Source organism: Larus michahellis, chromosome 3, assembly GCF_964199755.1.
Source record: "Larus michahellis chromosome 3, bLarMic1.1, whole genome shotgun sequence".
NCBI lineage: Eukaryota > Metazoa > Chordata > Aves > Charadriiformes > Laridae > Larus > Larus michahellis.
Genome location: NC_133898.1, coordinates 97,987,527 through 98,013,677, shown reverse-complemented (window position 1 = coordinate 98,013,677; position 26,151 = coordinate 97,987,527). Strand labels below are relative to the sequence as shown.

Sequence of the window (26,151 nt, the reverse complement as noted above, 5' to 3'; positions counted from 1 at the left end):
AGGAACGTATTTATGTGATGCTCATAAGCCAGTTAAAAGAATATCCAAGAGATATTTCATGAGAATTTCAGAAGAGATCGCAGGCTTTCTGTTTCCTGAGGTGAACCTGTGCTTACTCTGGCTTTGGAGTGGGCATTATGTCCCCTGGCATTAGACACCGTGCTGGGCTGTGGATGCCTCGGTGGGAGGCAGTCATCCTACGCTCCCTTAATAGCCAGTGGAGAGACGTAGGCATTAGGGTGCAGTTCACCTGGCCTGCTTTGGACCTCTAGTTTCTAACAAGATGAACAGCCTTCTAAAAGTATCAGCTTTTCTACACTGATTTTAAGCATCAGGTGACACGTTAGGGCAGCATCTGTCTTTTGTCAGATGAATCTCAAGCTGTATGCTGCTATCACGTAGAGTTGTTTCTGCCACTAGCGTTCTATGGGCTCATTCTGCCTTGGCAACATTTTCAAGGCCACCAGGTGCATCACAGATGGCAAAACTTAATTGTATCAAACCCCTGTCATCAACCCCCTCAGAGGAGGGTTTTTTTTTCCCCGATCCTGGGAGATTTTTGCTTCAGATGATCCAAAGCAAGCAAAGGTCTCATTCCCAGCCTTGGCAGAAGATAGTAAAAGTCTGTTCTGCTTTTATGTCTTTATAGAGACTCACATGTTGTGGCTGCAGAAAGCACCACTGCTCTGCAAGTCGACAGGCTAAGTCTCAGATAACTCCTGTATCAGTTTTCTACCATTTTCATTTGCCATAGAACCCATTTTTAATTCAGTGTTTAAATTGCTTGGTCACAGGACTACTTTGTTGAAACTCAGCAAGTATAGCACACAAAGATCTCAGCCGAGGAGCAGGGTGAGATACACCATGTGTGTGTGTGTATGTATAGTGATGTGTCTCCAACACACTAGATTTAAAACCTGTGTCATTGTTTCTAGCTTTTGTAATTAGACCGTGCAGTTTCTTCTTATTTAAATTGGGTCAGTATGTATCTTGTGCATCCTTGAGGCTTCTTCCAAGTGGATGTGCTTCTTGAAACCCAACGCTGTTGCATCCGTTTTTTAAGTGAGCACCAGCACGTCACTTTTTAGGGGGTCTTTCCCCCGTCATGTGACATAATAATTCTTTAAAAAGCCTAATCTCTCTTTGACATTTGAACTCTGCAAATGAAAGCAGGCCCCTTATTGGACATATTTCAGGCTTAAGAGCTGCCTCCTTGCATTTGCTTTGCCGTTGACCCTTTAGTCCTATTTTGAGTTACCAGATGAAAATAAGGTTTCCCTTCAAAGGTTGGTTGCCAGGGGTAACTGGCACTGACGCCAAAAGATGAATACTCTACCTACTTAGGATAATGCCTACTTTGTGAGCTAAATAAAGAGCTAAATTGCAGAGAAGGAAGTTGGATAAATGTGAAATATCAAGGGAGAAAAAACAAGATTATTAGGGACAGGGAATTCAGAAAGGATTATTGCCTTTTGCGCCAGTAATGGTCTGGTGCACAGATCGTGTACGCTGCTCTGCAGCCAGGCACTTCGCTCTCCTGGTCCCGCTGATCCATTGAACAGCGTCCGTACTTTTACCTCTGCCTGGATAATACAGAGAGCTGTGGAAGTAAGAGGCAGGGAGGCGGAATATTTCACATGAAGTAATTACTTTGAATTTTACAGAGGAACGATGGTTACCGAGATTGCAAGAAGTTTAATATTTTGTGCTTGAGGTTGTGAGGCTCAGCTGCTTCTGAGTTACTGTTGGAATTCAGAATTTCTCAGCAAAATTCATGCACATTTCATGTCAATGAAGGAGAAAAACCTCTCTCTGTCTGATACTGTATAAAGGAAGGAATTGATTATTTTGATATTTGATTCATATGTGGAAGCAATCTTAGTCCCTGTCCCCCAAAAAAGCTGCTGATGCTTTTGGGGATTGTGGCAGAAGGAAGCTTTCAACATAGTTCAGTGAGGATACTGACCAATATCATCAGAATTTGATGTCTACTAGTACTGTCAAAGAGCAAAAGAAGATGAAAACACATCACCGGTATCACTTAGTATCAAAAGATGTAAGCTCTTCATTTCATATAGTTGGTTAACACACTGAATAATTTCTCAGTAACCAAGAGCTACACCATATGCAGTTACATACACTGATGTGATTTTTCAGAAACTGTCTTTCATGTGATTTTGCTTTAAGAAATATAGCAAAAGTTGGGGTATGGACCTCTGCAAGTGACTCGGTGGGCTGAGTAGTCAAGACTGTGTTCCTTATAAATCTGTTTGCTGCCGTGGCTGGTAGTTTTCAGGCAGATCCAGTAGCTTGTTCATCAGATTTGTTCTGAAGATGCAAACCTGTTCTTCTTCTCCCAGCCAATGCACTGCTAATTTTACCAAAGAAAACAAATGCAGTTGTTTGACTAACCGGAGGCCACAAACACTAAGATGGCTCAGACTGCATTTATGCTGGAGCTTACGTTTACGTTGGAGATCTCTTCGTTGCTCTCTGCAAAGGCTGTCAACGCCCGTCACGGTTCTGTGAGGAGAAAGATTTCTGCAGGTTGGCAGCAAGATAGCAAACAAGCTGCTCCTTTCGCTTTCTGTGAGCTTTTTTAATTAAAAACCCTTTCCACTCTGGAGGCAATACAGAAGAGTCACACCATACACCATAGAAGCGTGACCTATAGATGACTCTGTCTGATACTTCAGAAATGCTACGGGCTGAGTCCCCCCACCTAAAGTCAAAAAAGGGAGCAGGAAGAAGTCTTTTTATTTCAAATGTGCTTTTAGTGTTTTTTTATAGGCCCTGTAACATTCTGCTTTGTTTAGGGTACTTGCTTGGCTTGTGGAGTAAGGGTCCAGCCTTCAGCATGTTCACTGCGTTGGTGGTGTCACATAACACATGATCTAGGGAACTTGAGCCCAGGTAAGCACTGTTTTTAGTAACTGTGTAATTTCATGAAATTCATTTGCTGTACCTCAGATAAGAAAAAAAGCTTTGCCTGACTAAAAAATATACTAAGAATTAACTTAAGGATATACTTGAGCGCTCTCAACTACCCTGTGCTTCAGTGGATTTCTGTGGTTACTCTGAAGTTACCAGCAGTGCTTTTCACGGACAGCCGAGTCGCCAAATGACCACGTAGTTTTTCTCTGTGAACTTCAGTGTGTGCTCATCAGAACGGAGCGAAAATTCTCCACGTACAAAACCATCTGATAGATTGTAAATGTCTACCTTTAAAAAAAGCCGAGCACACCATTCTTTGCCGTGTACCACATAGACAGTAGACATACTGTCATTCTACAACAGTAGAAGAGACTCCTGGCTTGTTTCCTGTGCAAACCATCCTCTGAAGCGGAGCCCCCACTGTGGAAGTTGCTGCCAGAAGAGACCAGGCAAAGCCTGTGATTGACTGTTTCTCATTTCTAACTGCTGCATGATTTTGCACAGCAGGCTTTCCATGGAATTTCCGGGAATGATAGTTAAATGTAGGTACTTATGCTTAAAAAATACACTAACCACACGTAAATAAGAATTGATAATTCGCTCAGGACTTTACAACTTATTCATCCAAGTAGTGATACTATTTGGGATGCTGAAACAATATTTAGAAGAAGATGAGAGTGGTAATTGTAGAAAGATCATTTTCTGGACTTTTCATGGATGGAAGTGAAATTGTAGCAATCATCCAGAATCCTTTACCAGTTTTTGCAGTACAGACAAAACTGCTTTTGTCGCTGCAGTTTAAATCCTTCTTAAGCTTATACATGTGCACACTGAAAAGTTGACTTAGTTAGTGTCTTAATTAAAAACAACTGTAAATATAGAATGCTTTCAATATAAAAGGGTCTTCTCCGGTTTCACATGTCAAAATGTTCAACATTTTTCTGGCATTTTAATTTTGATCTTATCTTTGTAAAATAATGATCTAAGAAAAAATTCCTCTAGCTGTAAACTTATATCAAATGTCTGGGGATCTCATGGAGGGACCTTGATTTCTTGCAGTTGCCAGCAGGTTTATAATGAACTGAAATATTACTGAATATGCTGTCGATGTCTAGTGAAAACAAATGCCAAATGGCCTGTTATCGTCTTGATATTATCAATGCAATGCCCCTATGTAGACTTTCTTATTCACTGTATATTAAAAAAAAATCAGTTATTTGTAATTCTAATTTTTCATTCTTTTAACTTCTTTTTTTTTTAATTTTGTGAACGCTATTTTTCGTCTTAACCGTAGAGCTCCATAAACTCTGCTTAACAGCTTTTTGGAAAGGAATGAGTCCTAAAATAGTAAATACAAAAAACCCTATGTGCATGAAACATGAATTGTGGGACTATTTTACTTTTATTTCTTACGTTCTTTTACTACAGAGATTTTAAGGTCCTAAAGTAATAATTAAAGTTACCTAGTCCTCTTGTACAATTAGCAATGGCCATGCATGATGAATACCTGAATGAAAGCATCTTCTGATTGAACTAGCTGACAACTTGCACAAGGATCTTCCAAAATCCAGCTGTTTTTACAGTTAGAAACAGACATCTAACTTGACGCTTGAATTTCTTCGTTGCTAGTTTATATGCATTTGCTTTTGTGTCAACCATGTTCCTTTGTCTCTTGTCTCTCCTTCCTCACTGCCCCCAGTGGCATATGGATCACACTCCCTTTGGCTTGCTTTTGCCATGCCAAAATAGCCGTTTTCTCTTACCCTGCTCATATAACACGTTCTCAGCTTTTTTTTGAAAAAGATTGACTAGATTTCTCCATTGTGTTCCAGATAAGCCTCTCACTTATGCCTCTTGCAGTTTCCTTCTCTGTGTCTATGGGGGATGCTACTCAGGCTGTTAATTTCTCCATCTGTAAGGACATACACAAGGCCATGACGGTCAGGCCAAAGATACATTACCTATGATTGCCAGGTGCACAGGTATGGAAAGATGATGTCCTTCTGCACTCCAGTGAACTGCAGCTGTGCTTCAGTGGGGAGCTATGTTGACAAATACTCTTAATTGTACTTCAGATCTCTTTGTACTTGGGCATTCGGATCTCTTCCAGCATTAGATTCTTCAGCTTGATGGTGCTTGTTGTCAGCACTTACATCCCTAAAAGTGCAAGACATGGTATTTCTTTCAACGAGTGTTGCTTGTAGATTATTAGTTAAGAGTTTGGGAGTTGAATAACAACAGTTTAGATTTATTACAGTATAAAAGTGCATGCTTCTGATTAGCTAAATATTCATGCAAGAATGTTGACCTCAAGGATTCATTCCAGTGAATGTTAGTGGCTCCCCGGAGCCTTCTCTTCTCCAGGCTGAACAACCCTGACTCTCTCAGCCTGTTCTCATGGGAGAGGTGCTCGATCCGTCTGATCATTTTTGTAGCCCTTCTCTGGACCCACTCCAAGAGGTCCATGTCTTCCCTGTGCTGAGGACTCCAGAGTTGGACGCAGTACTCCAGGTGGGGTCTCACCAGCGCGGAGTAGAAGGGGAGAATCACCTCCCTTGACCTGCTGGCCACACTTCTTCTGATGCAGCCCAGGATGTTGCCGGCCTTTTGGGCTGTGAGCACACGTTGCCGGCTCATTTCCAGCTGAAATTTCACATTTCCCTTTTAGAAAATTTGCATTTTTCAAAAATCATAAATGCTAAACATAGCATTAAGAAGCCTTATTTAGATGAAAAAATGCTGGTACCCTCATTATAATTCTATTATGGTAATTCTGTGTGTGTACTAATAGCTTATTTGAGAATCTGTAACCTTTCCCAGTTTGTCCTGTACATAAAGCAGAGCAAAGATATGATATGAAGGGTTGTCCGTGTGGCTTTGTAATTGTAATAGAGAGAAATTTCTGAATATGATCTCTTTGTGATTTGGTTTTAATATAACATTGTGGCAACAGCATTTTAGATGCTTAGAAAGACTACTGATTTTTTTTTTTCAATTATCCATCAATTTCTGGGAAAAAATTGAGAACACGAATCTGTTACGCTTTCTCCATGGCAGCTATGATTCAGCATGCCAAAAGTGGAACCGTGAAAGTATTTCCTTGATTCTGTATTCTTTGGCAGGAGCATAATGAATAATAAAATACAATCTCTTTAGAAAAACACGTGCTATCTTTCCACCCTAATTTCGGATGATTGTAACAAGAAGATTATTTGGTGCTTTTTATTGTCATATCAAGTTGCTAACTGTTGAAATACAAGGCTGTTGCTATATATTACTGCTAGCAAGTAGAGCATGTATGTGTGTGACCTGTTGTCTTAACATTGCAGTTTGCCGTCTTCTGTCATTCTCAGCACCTGTAATTAGATAATTGGTACTGTAATGTTTTCTTAATTTCTTTAAGAATTAAAATTGATAAAGAAATAAATCAATTTTGCTTTAGAATGAGAAAATTTGTTAGTCCCATTTCTATAAATACTTGTGAATATATATTTCTTTATGGAGTGTAGTATAATCTATACACACATATAAGCAGTATTTCTTTTCCCTAGGTAATTTGTTTCTGTCTGACACATAAGCTGAAAATAATTCTCAGATTGTCCACTGTGACCCCTAAATAAAGACTTTAATAAGTCTGCATAGTGCTGGGGGGAAAGAAATACTTGTAACACGTCAGAAGAACTGTAAAACCATTATTCCCTTTATGTGATGTTCCTTTTCTTGTATTCTTTTTGCTGTAGAGCTTTTGAGTTATTGTAGTGATGAAAGGGACCTTTCGTAGCTTCTTCTCTAGGTCCTTTATTACTGCATTCATGGATTATTGCGTTTGTTATCACAAAGCTTAGACATTTGAGCCAATAATTTAAAAACATGCCTCTGTTTAATCACCCAAATAATTTTAGTTGATTTAATTTAGTCTTTAAAGTTGGTAATGCCCTTTCTGAATTTGTAGTTTTCTTCCAACAAAAGACAGTCTTTCCACTATCAAAAGTTTCAGTTCGAATAATTTAAGTGGTAATGGTAACCAGCTTTATCTGGTGCCACTGTGGTCTGTAGAAGGGAGGTGGTAGCACCTTCCTTGCTCATTTCTGTTTATTAATAGCACAAAGAGAGAATCCATAGTGAAATTGTGGTTGAAAGAGCCACAGCGGATCAGTTAACGAGATCTATCAAATTTAGGAGTAGGAAGATCTCTGGGTTTCTTTTTCCTTGTTATCTGACGGGGTTCCTTCTTTTTCTAATTAAGTATGTTTAGAGTACTCCGCACAGCATCCTAACTAGCATACTATTCAAAGCTGTGTGTAAGAGTTATTGCTCCAGAATTATCTTTTGGGGTCTTGTCTCTTACATGCTTATCTGCTCTTTCAAACCATGCCAATGAAACACTCTTTATTCTTGAAAGGACAAGAGTCAGTGGGCACAAACTGAAGCACACTAAATTCCACTTAAACATAAGAACATAAGAACAAACATTTTGTACTTTGAGGGTTGTCAAACACTGGAGCAGGTTGCCCAGAGAGGTTGTGGAGTCTCCATCCTTGGAGCTACTCAAAAGCTGTCTAGACATGGTTCTGAGCAGCCTGCTGTAGGTGACCCTGCTCTGAGCAGTGGGTTGGACTAGATGATCTCCAGAGATGCCATCCAGCCTCAACCAGCCTCTGATTCTTAACATGGATGTGATTATAAACCTGATATCGTAAAACCTTAATCAGTATGTTCCTTCTCTGAAGGACAGCCCTGCACGATCAAATAAGACTTAACTCTTGCTACTGAGAAGACTGGTAGATGAAATGGCACAGCAGCTGGGCTAGTTGAATAGTTTTAGACATAATTCAATGCCCCAAAGCTTCCCATTGACTTCTGTCGGCCCAAAACTTGGAGATCCTCCATTTCTTTATACATCCAAGCAATTAAAATGACTTTTAGTGTTGATTTTAACAACTTATATGATAGGGATCTTTCAGCATTTAAATTCCGGCAGGAAATGTGCTTTTTTCTAAGACATGTTCCAAGTGTTTTTATTCTTCCCTGTTCAGGGTCTTTCCCTGTTACATACATCTCTTTACGGCACAGTTTCCAGGACCAGAGGTTTGGCTCATCATGAAGGTGTTGATGGCCTCTGGAAATATACATAATGGGAATTTTGTGTTCTGAAAACTGGGTATTGAAAACACGTTTGGGAAAACTGACATATATGATAGAGTTAAGCATGACATCCAACTTGCTATGGGTAGGTTGGGTGGAAAACTGCTTGTACAGGTAGTATCTTTTGTCAGCTGAAAAGGTACCAGATGAGAAATGGAGAGAGGTTTAGAACAGATCACAAAACCTGCTGTCTTTGAACTTGCATGCATCAGAAACTGAGATCACAGCCAAAAAGGCTGGTCAGTAAACCTGATGAAAATATATAACAGAGTGGTGGGACAACTTGCTGGGTGCAGGCCCCTGGGACAGGGCGTGGGGCTGGCGAGGTGGTGCTGCCGAGGTGACTTGAAAGGCTTTGGTGCCACCACACAGGTGTGTGTCACCCTCAAAATGTACGTGTAAGCCACCATCCCCTGCTGGGTCTGAGCACCCAGTTTTCTCTTACCCTGCTAAGATCCAGCCAGCTCTCCGTGGCATGCTCCAGCGGTGGTAGTAATGTGGTGGGCTCCGTGAGATACACTCACAGTTTTGAGCAAAATAAGAAGATGCTTACATAAAAGCCACTGGACAAGACTCTCAAATCCTTGTGTAATTTTAAAGCATGCCACTCAAATAACGCTGTAAAATTTAGCATTATCTTCTGATTTCAGAACCTGCTTTATAAAGAGACTTCTGTGGAGACTTCTGTTCTAACTAGCTGTGTAGCCCCGTACTTCTGACGACTTCTAGGCCTGTAGTGACAGCAGATCACGCATATGTGTTATCTGTTAGTTTAATAAAATTGAACTGAGAATTACCATGGTAACTTCTCCATCACATGAATCAGTTGGCAATCTATGAGGCCATCACTGCATCTTTCTGGACTCTTTGCATTGCAAATATTACCTAAGAAATCTGGGTTATTTATTGTTGTTATTGTTTTAGGATTTGCTATCTGCAAAAGTTCTAATCCGTGGCTGGAAGCAAGGCTATGCAGCTAAAGTACTGTGCTGCTCCAAAGCAAATTTAATTCCCTCTGCCAAATAATCTCTCCTTCCCCAGTAGCTCTGTAAGTAATGCCATTAAGATGTTTGCATAATCCTCATATTTCAGTGATTGAACTTCTACTAGAATACTGTGCAATTCTCTATGTATTATCTTTGTTCCTGACTAAGACTTCGGTAGCATAACAAGAATATCCGGGAGAAAGAGCAGTATTGCATAGCTGGCAACTGCTTTGTCCTGCCATCAAGTCCCCACAAATTAATTAGGTTTTACTCTCTTGAATGCTCTGGGAAACAGAGGCATCTACAAACGCTGTAGGAAATAATAATGATGAACTAGTGGGTGGCTCTGTTAATTAGCAAAATCCTTTGAGTACAGAGCATTAATAATGAATTTGCAGTTGTAGATCTGATGTATTTATGTAGGGCTATGCATCGCTGTGCAGAGATACCCCAGTTAACTCTGACCATGTTGGCTCAGTAAGAGAAGCAGCACAACCGCATTAGTCTGGGGTCTGGAGACCAAGTCACATGAGGAGATGCTGAGAGAACTGGGCATGTTTAGCTTGGAGAAGAGGAGACTGAGGGGAGACCTCATTGCCCTCTACAACTACCTGAAAGGAGGTTGGAGAGAGGTGGGTGTTGGCCTCTTCTCCCAAGTGAATAATGACAGGACCAGAGGAAATGGTCTGAAGTTGCGGCAGGGGAGGTTTAGATTAGATATTAGGAAGAATTACTTTACTGAAAGAGTGGTCAGGCACTGGAACAGCCTGCCCAGGGAGGTGGTTGAGTCACCATCCCTAGAGGTGTTTAAGAAATGTCTAGATTTGGCACTTCAGGGCATGCTCTAGTGGCAGAGATTGTAGGTTGTTTGGTTGGACTCGATGATCTCAAAGGTCCTTTCCAACCATGAAGATTCTATGATTCTGTGATTCTAGTCCAGCCTTTGTAGGGACAGTACAGTAATGCACTTTGTGCCACTCAATCATCCCACTGTAAACTTTAAAACAAAGCTACCCCAAAGAGAAGCAAATCAGTTGAGTGCCTAGGTATCTGTAGTAAAACAGATACAGGGGCAGGAGGGGGAATGTTACTTCCCCCATTGGCTATTTTGAAAATACCATGACAATTATTTCTTTGTATTCACATGTTAATAACTGAACATATTCTGAATATGTGGTGAATACAGTACTCGTGGTTAAAAAGATTTTTCTTGATGGATACCCGATATGAAATGACTGGTGCGGTTGTGCCCTTTGAGAGCTTTACCAAGGCTCTAGAATTATTTCTAAACTAGTATCTATGACATTTTGAAACTATTAGCCATCACAATAAATTTGAACATTCCAGAGTTAAAGAAAATGTGGTATCAAAGCTTTGCGTTCTTTTACCATCCCTTTCCTATTCCTTCTACTGTGCTTGCATTAATATGGGTTAATAATGCGTTTTACTTGCAGCAGTTTGCAATAGGAATGTCAGTGCTAATGGTCTGTGTGTTCTGTGCCTGCATGGTGGTGGGGGACACTCCAAGGAGCTGGGGGTGGCATCACACACCCCTTGGGCGTCGTAGCACTTCTGCCTCTACAAAACTTTTAGCATTTAGGAAACCAGCCCCAAATTCTTTGTGTTTGTCATGCGTGAATCGTGCCTGCCCCCAGAGGGGTCAGCAGCTGCCGTGTGGCATTGCGGTGCTCCTGTGTTGGTGAAATCATGTCTGTGGGACTGGTGGCTTTTCCGTGGTGATCATAGAATCATAGAATGCGTTGGGTTGGAAGGGGCCTTTAGAGGTCATCTAGTCCAACCCCCTGAAGTAAGCAGGGACATCTTTAAGTAGATCAGGTTGCTCAGAGCCTCATCAAGCCTGGCCTTGAATGTCTTCAGGGATGGGGCCTCCATGTCTCTGGGGAACCTGTTCCAGTGTCTCACCACCCTCGTGGCAAAGAACTTCTTCCTAATGTCTAATCTAAACCTACCCTGCTCTAGTTTAAAACCATTGCACCTCATCCTGTTGCTACATGCCCTTGCAAACAGCCCCTCCCCAGCTTTCTTATAGGCCCCCTTCAGGTACTGGAAGGCTGCTATAAGGTCTCCCCGGAGCCTTCTCTTCTCCAGGGGCTCTTGCAGGGGTGAAATATCTTTGCAGAACCCAGCACTCTTGCAGGTCTGTTTCTTTGATCTTTCCCACAGTTTCCTAAATATGCAGCAATGTAAATATATGTACTAATAGCACTGTTAGCAGTAAAACTATTGGGGTTGACAAGGCACTGCTGCCACAGGGGATACTACAGTGAGCATGTGAAAGGCAGTAATGTTCTGTAGTGTGCACTTATGGAGTGCACTCAGATGCTGTTTAACAGTGATTGTCTTACACAGGATAGAAAACTGAGACCTAACACTATACACAAAAATAACTGCTCAAGAACAAATAATTTCTGCTGTTTACTGCCCGTAGGCATCTTTTCGTTCTGAAAATTACATGAGATGGAATGGCTGCTGCATACCTCCTCTCCAAATTTCAACATATTCTCAAGGCCTGTTGGTGCTCTTTGGACTCTTGGAAGTTTTCCTGTCGTTTTCTACAGTGTGAATTTAATAGGCTATCAGCAGTGGATATTCTGGGACCAGATAATTGCTAGCTAGCTGTTTTGTAAGGTACAGCAGAAGAGGAAGCTAGTCTCTGTTGAGCTGCTTGTAGGAGAATAGAAGAAGAGGTTTTAAAAATTTATGTTACTGGATAAAAATATTACTGGAAAAAGTAATCTTGAAGACTGCTTAATTCAAGCATTCTTTCAGATCCTCACTGTGTATATCTTATAAGGGTAGTCCTGATAGTTAGTTTGTACACAATGCTTATTGCATGGCCTTCCAGTATCCCTTGTGTATTTACCATTTATTATGTGTTAAGGCAAACAATTATTTTATCTTACGGTAACAATACCAAAGAAAACATATTTGTACATAAACAATCAGACCCTTTCAGTGAAGGGTATTCTGGAATTCCTTTATGAGAAGGAGCTGTACTTCCCAGTGTTTTAAATGGTCAGTTTTATCAGAATTTCTCTTCCCAGAACTGACTGCTTTTTGTTTTAATGCAGAGTGTGTTAAGTAAACTTAAATTACAAACTATGAGAAAAGACTGTTCCTTAGGGTAACATTCTTCCGACATGAACTCAGTGCTAGAATATGTATTTTAATGACAAAGAAATTATAGGCTGTCAAATAGTCATTTAGCAAGGCTAGAGTATTCTGAGTTTCTGCTGCTGTTATTACTGCTTTAATAAAAATACATGTAACTAAAAAGAAACTTTTTTTTAATACAATTTGGCAAAAAGAAAAAGTGTTTCAAAATCTAAGCATATGAACTGTAGAAACTGAAAACAGGGAAATGTGAAATACAGTTTGGGATAGCAAAGCAATTTAAAATGGGTGTAAAAATACCATCGATAAAATACATAAGGGGAGATTCTGGAGTCTATCCCTACCCTGGGAAATAAAACCAAAGTTAAATTTCATGTTATGGTAGCAGTTTAGTGGCTGGGTAAGACAGATTTATACAAGAAACTAACGGTGAACTTAGTAAAGCATTTATACACACAAAGAAGAGCGAGGAGAGACCGTGGCCGGCTCTGGTAGTCTACAAAATGCAACCGCAGCCTTCAGAGGGAGCAGCAGCTTCTTCTCCTCCTTCAGAAGATTGTTTGCCGTCACAGAGAGACTGGAGGAAAGGAGCTGTGAAAGGAGACGTGGAGTTTCTAGACATGATAAGTAATAGTTTGCATTTTTCCAGAATTATTCTATAGAATCTGACAGCTGCCTGCACCTACTCCATTCACTGTATGTCATTATTAATGTATGTATGGGGCTATCACACCATTCAGTGCTAACGTCAGAGTGTGTAAGACTGAAATTTGTAGAGAAAACACTGAGGCTACATGACATTCATTTTATATCACCTACTTTTCTACAGAAACTGGATTCTTGGAGTTTTAAGCTACTTGTAGGCATTTTCATGAAGGCGACCTGTGTGGGCAGATGCTGTACCACAGTCCTGCACCTTGCCAAGCCACAGTTGAGAGGAAGGAGTAAGGTAACGGTGCCTGTCAGGGAAGAAAGCTGCCTGGAAAAGGGCTGGAGGCTGTGATGTATTATACCTGCCACGCTGTGATGGAAAAAGTGTTTTTTTTTTTCTTTTTGTGTATATAATCTCCCATTGCAGGGAGAAGTCTCTAGAGTCTAACATTTTCATGCCAGTGTAATTTTAATGTTCAGGAAAATTAGGGATTATTTCTGAAGTCAGTTGAGTATTGGTAGAAGTTCTATCGGTAAATGTTCCATGCATTCAAAATAAAGGTGCTTTTCTCTTCAGAGAAATACATGCCTTTAACTTTTGGGCAAACTTTTAAAACAAAGGGAGAAGCTATTAAGTACACATTGGTGGTCCCAGTCCTGCAGACGCCTGTGCATGAATTTGTGTAGAGAAGCAGTCCAGAAAGAGCATGGTTAGACACCAGAGATCTCTGTTACTGGGCCTACAAGGTCATCATAATGTTTTGGGGGATGTAGATGAGATGGTAATAGGAAATATGAAAAATTTCAGATAATGAAAAGGGATGGGGAGAATACCTGTCTTTTGGACAGAATTTCTGCAAATATTCACAGAGGCTGAACTTGTATTCTCTTTTTAGTTTGCTTTTGGTCTCTACAGAATTATTTTAAATTCTGTATAATAATAAAGGAATTAGCAATGGAAGAATTCTATTTCTTAAGAAGCTGATAACCATGGCTTTTAGATCATTTGGGGGATTTTGATTCATCTCAGAAGGGATAGATGGAGCTCTTGCTGTTTTTCTACAGCCTTTGTTCTTTATCTTATTGAGTAATTGAAATTCAGATTTCACACGTTTGATTCTTCGATATATATTTTCATTAAAAGCTTGCCAGTAATGTGAGCTATGTATGTTTTTGAGATATTCATTAAATGAGATTTGTAACAGTTTACATGATATTCTGACAGTTTACCAAACCTATCAGTCAAAAGCAGATGGCCTGCGTTGGTAGGATTTTTCTGTTATAATGAATGTATTTTCAACGTATGTAGTTCATTTATAATATATTTTCTAGCAAGATTTTATTCTTAAAAATCAGTTAATCAACCTGCGATACCCTCCTACACTTCAGTTTGACGCTTGAATGCTCAGATGTCCTCTGTCTGCAGTTCATTTCAGTAATGTATGTGATTATGCAACCAATTAAATTTTGTCATATATCAAACCTAAAACACTGAAAATACAGCTGTATTCATTCGTCACTTCTTCATATGTACCCCTTCATGAACGTATTTTGCGATTAGACTTCCAAGTGTCCTTGGCTTCGATGCTTCGCCATTTGTTGTGAGATGGCTGTGTTGGCCACCTCACCTCAAGGTGAGGCCATCCCACCAGGCACTGTTTGGATCGTGGTGCAGTCCAGCCAGGAGAGGAGGGAGGGGAGGAGGGGCACAGAGAGATGAGGGAGACCCCAAGGAGGCCAGATCGGCAGTGGCTTGAAGAGTGGCCAGCATAGGTGGCCGCCCATGAGTCACTGCGCTTGGGAGCTTGCTTGATGGGTTGCCTACATCCCACTTTTCAAAGCTGTAAAAGCAGTGAAACAAGGTGCTGGATTGTGGCCGGGGCCCAGGCTCATGAAGATGCCACCAGCTCTGATTTCAAGTGGATTTCAGCCTTTTGCTGAAATCAAAGCTGGGAAAGTGAGAGACCCCACTGGACAACCTGTGGCATGACCAAGGGAAGCTTGGATACCAGGGCAGAGGCACAGCCTTGCTAACTCCCTTGGTGCAGGCAAGGGTGGTGTCAGCAAAACCAGCATCTGAAGGCTTTCCACGATAAAGACGGTTCCCCCTGTCCACAAGGGTAACGTAGGCACACAGTTCTCAAAGGTGCGGGACTCAGATTTTTGGTCTTTTGTAGGCATCTAAGTTGTTGGAAGCTATTTTAGAACTTTTTCTTTTGCTCTAATTTGTGTTAACCATGTTTTCCCTATAGTCAGGATACCAAAACAAGTTTGCAGCATTCACCTTTGCCGATCTCTGCAGCGTGTTGGAGCAGTGTGAGAAGGTCGTTGAGGGTCTGGCTGGATCTCTGCACCGTGCACTGCTAGAGCATGCTGAGGAAAAGCAAAACCCACGTAACCCACCGTACTGATAGTTTGCCCATGGGTGACTGAGATTTAGTTGTTTATATTTTTCATTTGACCACGGCTAACAGTAATATTGGGCTCTGTATGTGTGAAAAGCGTTGACATCGTTTTAGTATTTCCGGAAGTGAACTTCCATTGAGCTATGTTTAGCTGCTTCATAACATCCAGTTCAGGGCACAAGTGCTTAATCTAAAGATTAATTTTTGAGATTAACTGTGTTAGATCAAGAGGTGTTGTTGAAGGTTGCAGGCTCGGAGCTGCATTAGGTAAAGTAATCGCTAACGGTGGGTTTTTCTTCAGTCTGATCTGCGTTTAGTCCTCACGCGCACTGGGAACAAAGGATTTTGTTTATTATTTCCATTACGCTTCGCTGTTGGGGTTTTTGCATTTAATATAGGTGTTGGTATACAAACCCAACTATTTAAACTGCTAGCTATTAAAACAGAGTATAGTTGAATTGCATGCAAATCATAAAAAAAATACTAAATTCTAAGTAACGTATTGATAAGAAATTTTGATCCATACCTGTGGTAAAAGTTGTTCTTGGAGAATTTTTTTTTTATTTAAGTGATCTAAAATTACACAGATAAAGTTATGGGGTTCATGAAAGGTTTCATTTGTTAATAAAATGTTGAAACTTTCTTGTCAGTTACAATATATTTGCTATAGGCTAACAGTAGTGGTTGCACTACAGAGCCTGCATATTAGTGGCCCAAGTAGATTTTAATTTTTAAAAAGAATAACAATTGAAAGCATTTAAAATACAGTAAGGATGATTGTTCGAAGGAGAGAGGTTTGAGGTTTGGGTTTTTTTCATTTAGGAAATCTTTTCTCATAATGCTATGTGGGAAGTGGCTTGGCTTTGAGGCTTTGGCTAGAGTAGCACTAAGCCCATGCTACCCTGCATATGAGTAATATCTCTAATAATTGGAATGTTGGTAAATATGGCTTAAGATTAAATCCTCTGTGCTCCTAGAAATACTAAGTTTTCTTATTGAGAAGTTTATAAGAGAGTGTTTTCAGTGAACATGCTTTCTACATTTATACAGAAATTAATAACGTTGATGATTTACAAATTTAAGTCAGATTTAAGTAATCAAAGTATCTGAACTAGACTCACAATAAATATGAAACGGAAGCAAATAGAAGTGAACTTCCAAAGCAATTCAGAATCATCAAGGTGTGTGTGCGGCTGTCCTCAGATCATCTGTGCTTTTTATGACTTGTTCTTTTATCGCTGTATGGAAGCAGGTAAAGGGGATGTTATGAGAAGGTTTATTATAGAGTCATAGAATCATAGAATAGTTTGGGTTGGAAAAGACCTTTAAAGGACACCTAGTCCAACCCCCCTGCAGTAAGCAGGGACATCTTCAACTAGATCAGGTTGCTCAGAGCCTCATCAAGCCTGGCCTTGAATGTTTCCAGGGCCTCCACCACCTCTCTGGGCAACCTGCTCCAGTGTTTCAACCCCCTCATTGTAAAAAATTTCTTACTTACATCTAGTCTGAATCTACCCTCTTTTACTTCAAAACCAGTACCCCTTGTCTTATTGGAACAGGCCCTGATAAAAAGTCTGTCCCCATCTTTCTTATAAGCCCCCTTTAAGTACTTTAAGGTCGCAATTATGTCTCCCCGGAGCCTTCTCTTCTCCCGGCTGAATAATGTCAGCTCTCAGCCTGTTCGCATAGGAAAGGCACTCCAGCCCTCTGATCATTTTTGTGGCCTTCCTCAGTATAAATTCTTAGTTACCTTCTAAGTAAACTGTAATTTAAGAAAAACTTCTTGAAAATGCCCATGTTTCTTTCATTTTCTGAATCAGCTTGATTAAATTGTATCTACCTTATCATAAGGCAGGATTTAGGGATCATCAGTAATATAGCTACAGTTTCTAGCAGTTTTAGAGTTTACCAGTTTTCACAAAAACTTTAATGCAAGCTTTGTTGTAGTACTAGAAATACCGTAGATGAACAAACCTATGTTTCATACGATTTCTGCTCGGTTGTTAACCAGTAATATGCATCCTTTTTTATGTTCTGTATCACTGACAGACATGAAATTGGGGAACTTACTAGAACCAAATCGTTAATGATACGTGCTGGTAGCTTAGCAACTTAATAAGCTAAATAGTAGAAACTATGCTGAGGGAACATTCTAAATAAAAATTTATATGTATAAATACATAGAGACAAAGTGCTTTTTCTGGCATGTGTTGTTGCTTTTATTAGCATACTGACTTACATATTTATGTATGTCCAATAGACTATAAAACAGTTTATTTGAACTTCAAACAGTTTAGAAAAGATTATTTTATCTGTGTAAGATCTATGTATTTTTATAATCTGGGCTATTACAAGTATAATGAGAAGGCATTACTTTTAAACCAGTAAGACTGGAGAAGTCCAATATCAGATAAAGTTTTCTTTACCTTCTACTCTGTTCAATATTAGAACAGAAACAGATGTCGTGCAAACCACCTCTGGGTTTCTTGTACCCAAATATTATCACCTTCCAATTCTACAGCAGGTTTTAACCATTCTTTGGGTACCAGGTTAATATTCCCAGTCCCTTGTTCACTTTTTCTGGTAGGAGCCTTGTCCTCCCCGTTAGCTCTCGTGGTTACAGTCTTTACCTGATGTTTTTCTCTTCTGTCATCCCTACACCTCCTTGCCCTCGCAAAAGGAAGACTGGTGATTCTTCTCTAGCTTAGTATGTTCTTAGCTGGGTGATTTCAGGTCAGGGTCAGAGCCCTTTTCTGGTTGCAAGGGGTCACAGCCCGAGGTGACTCTCCTGGCTGAGCGAGGATCACCCATCCCAGCACCTCCTCCAGCCAGCCAGAGAGCGTGCTAGCTTTGTCGGGACCTGAGGAGCTGCAGGGTCTGCTGCAGAAATAGCGTTGTACCAACAAGGACTGCATCATTGCTGTAAATCCAATAAAAGAAATAGGAAGGCCAGGCTTGAGCTGCGTAAAACCATCTTTGCTTTCCAGGAGGCTTTCCAGGAGAGCTGCCCCAGAGACTAGAGACACCTCTCCATTCTGTCTCAGCTGCATCCTGGTGATGCTGCTGGCACCCATGGTTTGGCTAGACTCCCAGCATTCATTTTCTTTCCTCGATGTCTCCTTGGTTCCTCCTTCCCTGCGAAACCAGGAGTGTGCGGCTTATAGTGGCCAGGCGGGTCAAAAAGCCTTGGAAAGCAGCAAATCAGCAGCTGTTTTGTGACACTTCAGCTAAGCTTAACCCTTAGATGCACACTTCGACTTTTGCTACTTCAAAATCTGCTGTGTCTGGATAGATTATATGTGTTACTGTGGACACATTCTTGAGGCAAAGGTGTGTAAAAGGAAAAATGCATGCCTGTTAAGAATATCCATGTTTAAAAAAATTCAACAATTTAAGCTCAGCATGGAGCATTGGTTTTCCAGAATCAAAAATGGAATTGGAAAAATAAGTTGCATTTCAACTTGAGAAGATTGTAAGAACAGATGTGAAAAATAAGGCGTCAGGTAACCTGAGCTTGAGGGAAGCAGCTGTTACAAAGATGTTTCTAAGATATTGCCACAGCTAATGTTACATTACGTAAATTAAAGCTTTCTTTCTGTATTGACAATAATAATTCTGCTTTGAAATGTTACTAGCTTTTGCTAATTTCCTGTGCTAATAACATAATTAAATACTATTAAATAAATACTTCAATACAATATATTAAATGTTTAGAAATGCAATACCTCTAATTTCAGAGTTCCACTAGAAGCCTGCAAACAGACTGTAACAAACTTTACTTTAGCTTGAATCCTCTGGCAGTTGTCCTCTCTCTGGTCATTTACGTGGATTTGCCCTTTCTGTGTCTAAATGCAAAACCTTTTTTTCTGTCCTACAAAACTCTTCTCAGTCATCTGAATTAGAGAGCAGAGAAGTCCTGGTTCATCTCCATTTGTCCAGCTCTAGTAGCGCACATGAGAAAGTAGCTGAATTTATCAGCAGGAGATTTACCCTACAAGTGGCATCGAGCGTCTATGCCAAGATACAGCATTTGCACCCCACATCTCTTTATAGATCCTGTCCTGGAGATATTTCAGCCGCGTACCTGGTAGGTTGTGTTGGGGTTCGGGCTGGACTGGCCACTGAAGCAAACGACAGGTGCTCTCTGACCGCTCTCCCTTCAGAGAGAGGAGAGAGTCTCCCTTCAGGGACAGGAGGAAGAGAGAGAAAGAGACTTAATGAGTTTAAAAGAAACTAAACTACTTTAATGAAATATTAATAATAAAATAATAAAAAGAAAAATAATGAAATATATACAATATATACACACCATATACAAAACCGTATCAAGCTCTCTGAATGACGATCATGTCACTAACAGACACGGGGAAAGTCCCAGACTGAACTCAGCAACAGACGAGAACTAGATTTTGGATCTGGATTCAGGAATGCACTGATCAGGATCAAAGACAGACGAACAGAGTCCTCCTTGGATGCCAGCCATTGAAAAAAGAGGGCTGACCGCTTTGATGCCTCAGCTTTTATACTGACCATGATGCAGATGGGATGGAATACCCTGTTGGTCAGTTTTGGGTCACCTGTCCTGTCCGCTCCTCCCCACAGGTGCAACCCCTCTACGCTTTTCCGCTTCCAACCCTCCAATGGGGCAAATAACAAAGCTAGCTGGCCGTGGTTGTTATAGCAATAAGTATAAGCAGGAGCCTCTCTGCATACCATTCCTTGGCATAAATTAGAAACAATCAGGTCTTATCACTCTGGAAGCTGCACGGGAACCTGAGGAACTCTTTGCTCTGGCCCTGGCAGTCCTGTGGGGCTGAGAAAGGGACAAGGTCCCAGCTTTCTCCTGTGAATTGCGGTTACCACATTGCTCAGAGCCTCCCTGTTGGTGTGCCTCAGTTTCCGCTTTGTCTTTTCTGCCGATGGCATCTGCCCTTCTGAAGTCCTCTGCAGGGATTCTTGGAAGACAACTTTGCCCCCTTTTTTCATATATATATTAAGTTATTGTTAGAGGTGTAATGCCCAGTGACCTCAGCCAGTAACAGTAGTACTTAGGGAAGAAGACGAGATGAGAAAAGAAGCACCGACAGGATCAACTGTTGTGGCCATGCAACATCCAGATGTAGCCCCTGTGCTTCTGAGTCTCCAAAGACATGGCCAGAATAGATGGCAGGAGGCTTTCGCCACCCATACTGAGCCCTGCCTTCTTACCAAGTGAAAAGGAAGGTAGATAACTGTGCTTAATTCTTTAACCTCATAGATACCTCACATAAATGACTTTGTACTTGTAGTAATATATCTTACTGAAGATACTGGCTGTCCTTACTGCTTCTACAATATATAAATGGTCTTAAGAGGGATGCTGATTACATTGGTCTGGCTTTTGGGAGGGTGTATCCAGTACAGAAAGCTGTATCTTCTTGAGGCAACTGTTAATTTCTGCTTTTCACGTGATTTATTGTCCCTTGAAAAATTAATCTTTGTGCTTAAAGGCAGGCATCATTCTTTTTGGTCTACTCTCTTCCTAGCCTTAACTGAGTTTAAATCATCAGTTGCTGCATTAAAGCAATGAACATGTTGCTTGCTTGTAAGATATTTTACAGTGTTTTCACAAATTTGGGTATTTTGAATGGCAGTTCTATAATTCCAAGTACCTTCCAGTTAATAAACAAAATAAATAAATGTGCAATAAAGTAGTAAACAGACCATGAATCTGAACCACTTCTTGTTTTTCAAGCTGAATTTTTCAAGGAAATTAGCTTATGAACTAGATTTTGAAGTCTGGACTCCATCAGTCTCAAGGAGAAAGAGCTGTAATTACATTCTCTCTCAATTTATGCCTTGTATCTGCACTCCTTTTTTAGAATTTTTCTTTTTAATTCTTTTATATTGAACTTAGTTTTACATGACAAGTAGCAGAAGAATCATGCAGATAAGTAACAGAAGGAATATAATTGTTCTGCAAAGGCCCCGCCGAGCTTGCTGTAAGGATATGGGTACGTTGTAGTCACTCACTAGATCACAGCTTTTGAGGACGCATCAAAGCTAGCTTTAGACCCTTGGCTAGGGTCCTGCAAACAGGCGTTTTTCAGTAACCCAAAACACAGGTGGACTAAATTCTTGTTTTATCCATTTTCATCAATTTTATTTTGCAGCTCACTGTATCAACAAACTACTACAATGGATGCCCTTTTTCCAGTACAATTTTGTTACTTTTGCTGTAAATGAGCTTCAGTCTAAGGGCCAGGTTTAGTATAGACATTCATCTTAGCTAGAAGAAAGATCCTTCACAATTTTGTCAGTACTTTCTCAAAGCTTTCTCTTCTATGTTTTCTTGAACTTTGAAATATTGAACTTTCTTCTGTTACTGATTAAAAAAATGTATTATAGTCACATATTCATAGAATCATAGAATCATCTAGGTTGGAAGGGACCTTTCAGATTGAGTCCAGCCATCAACCTAACACTGACAAAACCTCCGCTAAACCATGTCCTTCAGCACCACATCTACCTGTCTCTTAAATACCTCCAGTGATGGTGATTCCACCGCCTCCCTGGGCAGCTTGTTCCAATGCTTGATAACCCTTTCGGTCAAGAAATTTTTCCTAATATCCAATCTAAACCTGCACTGGTGCAACTTGAGGTCATTTCCTCTTGCCGTTTTCCTTTTTCCAAATGAAGACATTTCCCAGCATTGCCTCAGACTGGGTGCCTGGCTGTGTAAAGGTAACTTCATGCTGATCCAGTAGCACGTAGAACATTTCAAGGAGAGCAGAACCCACCTGAGGATGTACCTCTGCTTTCAGCAAGGTCTGGACCCCACAGTCCCTTGAGGTCTCTTCTAAACCAAATCATTCTGTGATTTGACGGAAGCCCAACATCAGGGACGGGTGTCACAGAATCACGGAATCACAGAATGGTAGGGGTTGGAAGGGACCTCTGGAGATCATCTAGTCCAACCCCCCTGACAGAGCAGGGTCACCTAGAGCAGGTTGCACAGGAACGCGTCCAGGCGGGTTTTGAATGTCTCCAGAGTTGGAGACTCCACCACCTCTCTGGGCAGCCTGTTCCACTGCTACAGTTATTTTTTTCCCCTGGTTTAGAATCATGGTTATCCTAAGTCCACTGATAAAATTATTTTTTGTAACTCTAACAAGTTGAATAATCGCAAGAGTAAGATGTTTTCATAGTATACTGACAGTATCAGTGTTTGACGTTAAGAAAAGGTAAAGAAAATGTTCAGTGAATGGACTTCATCCTCAGCTACTGTGAACTGTTTATCCCTGATGGAGATCAGTTAGTGGCAGCAGCAGACTCGAAGAGTAGAGACTTAGGAATTTTTTTATGCTAACAATAGCTTTTCTGCCATTGAACGTACTTGAACTAGAATTATTAATTTTGCATTACATTTGTATTTTTTCTTTCAATCTTATTTCACTAATAAAAGTGGCAGGAGTTCTTCTGTTGAATTTTAGTTTCTTTTTCTGGATGAAGTGGGTCTTCTCTGAAAGTGTTTCCATCTGTTCTGTGGTACCATGGTTGCTGGTATTCACGTCATGAACTTTTCATCCTCTCTTCATAACTTCCCAGGAACTCTTAACTTTTGGAAACAAGAGATGCATTTTATATAATATAATTCTTTTAAACGGGGTTGTCTTGTTAGATCTTTATTCCAAACTTTAAAAATACATTTTATTATTGGAAAAGGAGATGATAAGCTAAGTAATGGCATAGCTGGTTAACTAGGCAAGTTTTAATGTACAGTAATCTGCCATTTAATGGATAGCACTTAGTAGAGTTAAATGTTCTCTTAAAGTATGCTTCTCTGCTGTGCCTTACTATTAATGCCCGAAGCGATTGTGATACTGTGCTTATTCATAGCCATGATTTGTTAGTAATTCGGCTTTTTTTTTCCACTGGTACACAGGGGCTGAGTAACAGTGAAACAATGTTTTTTACTATATAACGCTAGAAAGCTGTACATGGAAAAGTGTGGTTTATACATCTAAATGGCCTAAAGTGCAATTTTGTGATGAAGTAAGATACAGAAAAAAAAAAAAAAAAGCTGTGGGGAAGAGAACAGACGCTTTCTTCATCACTTCAAGAATGCCCCATCTCGTCGTTGTGCAGTGAGCTGGGCTTGCACAACGGTGAGAACAGCTCTCAATGGGTGTACTGGCTGGTTGCAGTATAACTGGTTCCACTAAAATGTGCCTGTGAAAAAGATAAATGTAGTCATAATGTACCAAGGAAATGTTGACTAGAAATCATGAGATGATCTTGAGGCTTTTGCAGGAAATTCTTTGTGGTTCTGGCCACCCACATCCAAGAAGGGTCATGTCTAGCTAACAAGTGCTCAGGGCATCCAGCAGAATGATCCTGTGCGAAAGCACTGATATGTAAAATAAAGCAGACACTCAGCATTGCAATTTCAGGTTGCATTTACATGAGTAAACTCAAGAGCTGGGGGCAGCCATGACAGCGCCCAAGTCTGTGTCCTTGGTCACTGAGCACCGGATTAATCACGCTGTGCAGTTGTTAGCAGTGTCCCATGCCAACCAGTGCTGTCCCAACAGCACTGGGATTAGCACGGGTCAGGGCTCTTCCAAGACAGTCCCTTCCTTCTTCTTTTTTGGTTGGCTCCACATCCAGAAAATAAGCCTGTTGTATTTGCCAGCGCAGACTGTATCCCACTGTGTGCTCTTCAGATCATATCCGTCAGCTCCAGCACTGCGCACACAGCCCACAGTGTTGAAACAGTTTTTCTTCTTGGTACCTCTTGCCCTTTCCTAAAAGACTACTCTTTTCACTTAGCTGGGGCTCAGTGCTCCCAGTGATGTTGGTAATTCACGTGAGCATTGGCGGTCACTTAGAAAGAGGGATGAACTCACTGCACCTCTTTCCCTTCAGAAAAAAGAATTAAGGCATACAAGAAAAACTTGCATCTGGTCTACCTGCAAGGACAGAGGGTTTCATTAATATCAGCTCATGCTATTTCTGTCTCTGTTGGAGAAAATGAACAAAATGTGAGTTTAATTGTGGTGAACTGGTCAATTCCACAAGAGAAATGCTGTTCTTTGTGTAGAGGAGATGCAGTGATAAATCACAGTAAATAATAAGTGGAGGTAGAACACCACTTTTAGCAAGTGCAAATCACAGATACTACCATCTTTTTATTAACAACCTATAAGATATATTGCCAAAATGACAATATGTCTTTTATTGATTACTAATGAAAAGATAATATCCATGATCTGCACTTTATATTTACCATGAGATAGTTTGTAAATAAGAGATCTGATATTCAATAAAACTGAAAGGAATATTACTCTTTCCAAACACAATGGTTTTCTTGAAAACAAATTGCAAATTGAAGACTAAGTTGCTAATATGTCATCCAAGAAATATTAGACTTGAAGGAGGATGAATAGTTTTAATTATGTGTAAATAGATTCATTAAGAGGAATGCAAAGGTCCGGCAATTATTCATTCTCTGAGATTAGATTAAGAATATTGTGTTTAGAGTCTTGTATCTTAATAGACCACTTTAATTTCTGTTTATACCTATTATTCTATTTCAAATGCACATTAATCTTCTTCTCAATGAAATGCATCCATTTATCTAGCAAGAGGAAGTGTTATGTATTCCTAGCTATTCAGGCAATTATTTGAAAACTGGTGATTTTAATTTTAGGTTGGCAATAAACACATTTTGCTTTGTACTTGATATTGTTGCCTTAGGTATCTCTAAACACCGTTGAGCATGAGAAATTCTCTGCTATACAGGAGAAAAAGGACTTTATAAACCAGAGGATTATTAATGGCATTTCTATACACCTTGTGAGTGTCATCTGTTCAAATATAATAATGACTTTATTTCTAATGTTTACTTTCCCTATGAAGTTATTTAGCTGGGTTTTAGTTTAGCTTCTCATAAAGAGACCATTTACACATATTTACAAGACACTTCTTGTATGTGATGCAAATATATATTTTTGTACACAAGATCACATTTACATAGGCACACAAGTAACACCTATAGGTGAGAGTTCAGGAACAAGCTAGGAAGCATCCACTTTTGAGTATTTTAATTATGTATATACATATATGTATTTTATATATTGACAAGTGATAACAGTGGTGTAAAGACTTTCCTGTAAGTACTGTCACTTTTAATTATACAAGTGCAAACATGATGAGAACCAAGCCTATTACATCCAGGCTTGTTAATCTAGGATATCATTGCAGTCTCACTGGCGAGTTAGTTTCAATTATAGTTCTTAACATATTCCCACACAGTTGCCGTGTATGTTTTGGTGTTTCTCAGGGGGCTTGAATATCATGGTTACCCAAAGACAGAAAACACAACACAGTAACAGAGAAATGAAAAGTATTTGGTGCCCCCAACCGGCCTCACTGGAAGGGAAACCACTGTGAGAACACTCATTTTATTTTCGAGTATTAGTCAACATTTTGTGTCTGAATTTCTTCAAAGATCTGGTTATTCTGTCAGGTATCACAAGAAAAAAGACAAATACAGTCTTCTGTTCTATATTGCTGGTTTTGTTGCATCTGTCTTTCACACCATGCCAACTTGAAGTCCAAGTCTAGGATACCCATGCATCTTCTGTCTATGAATGCCAAGTTCCACCTCTGGATACTCGTAATTTAAATGTAGTGTGTGCGAGGGCAGTCAGAAAGCTGCCAGAAACAACAAGCAATGGGATGGAAGGAGGCACCCAGCAAAAACAAAATAGTCTTTCTTGGGTTCTAATTCTTAGAATTATAATTCTAGAATTCTGATAAATTCATCTTTTTCATCAAATTTGACCACCAGCTTTCTACTTTTCCCATTGACCTTTCTGGGACACTTGAGACAATACAAGAATTATCTTTGT

General features: G+C 40.1%; 1 protein-coding gene across 3 annotated transcripts in view; it reads left to right on the top strand.

The window, feature by feature from the left end:
• KCNQ5 (potassium voltage-gated channel subfamily Q member 5) overlaps positions 1 to 26,151 on the top strand; it is a 303,061-nt gene that overhangs the window by 48,695 nt on the left and 228,215 nt on the right. The window lies entirely within an intron of this gene.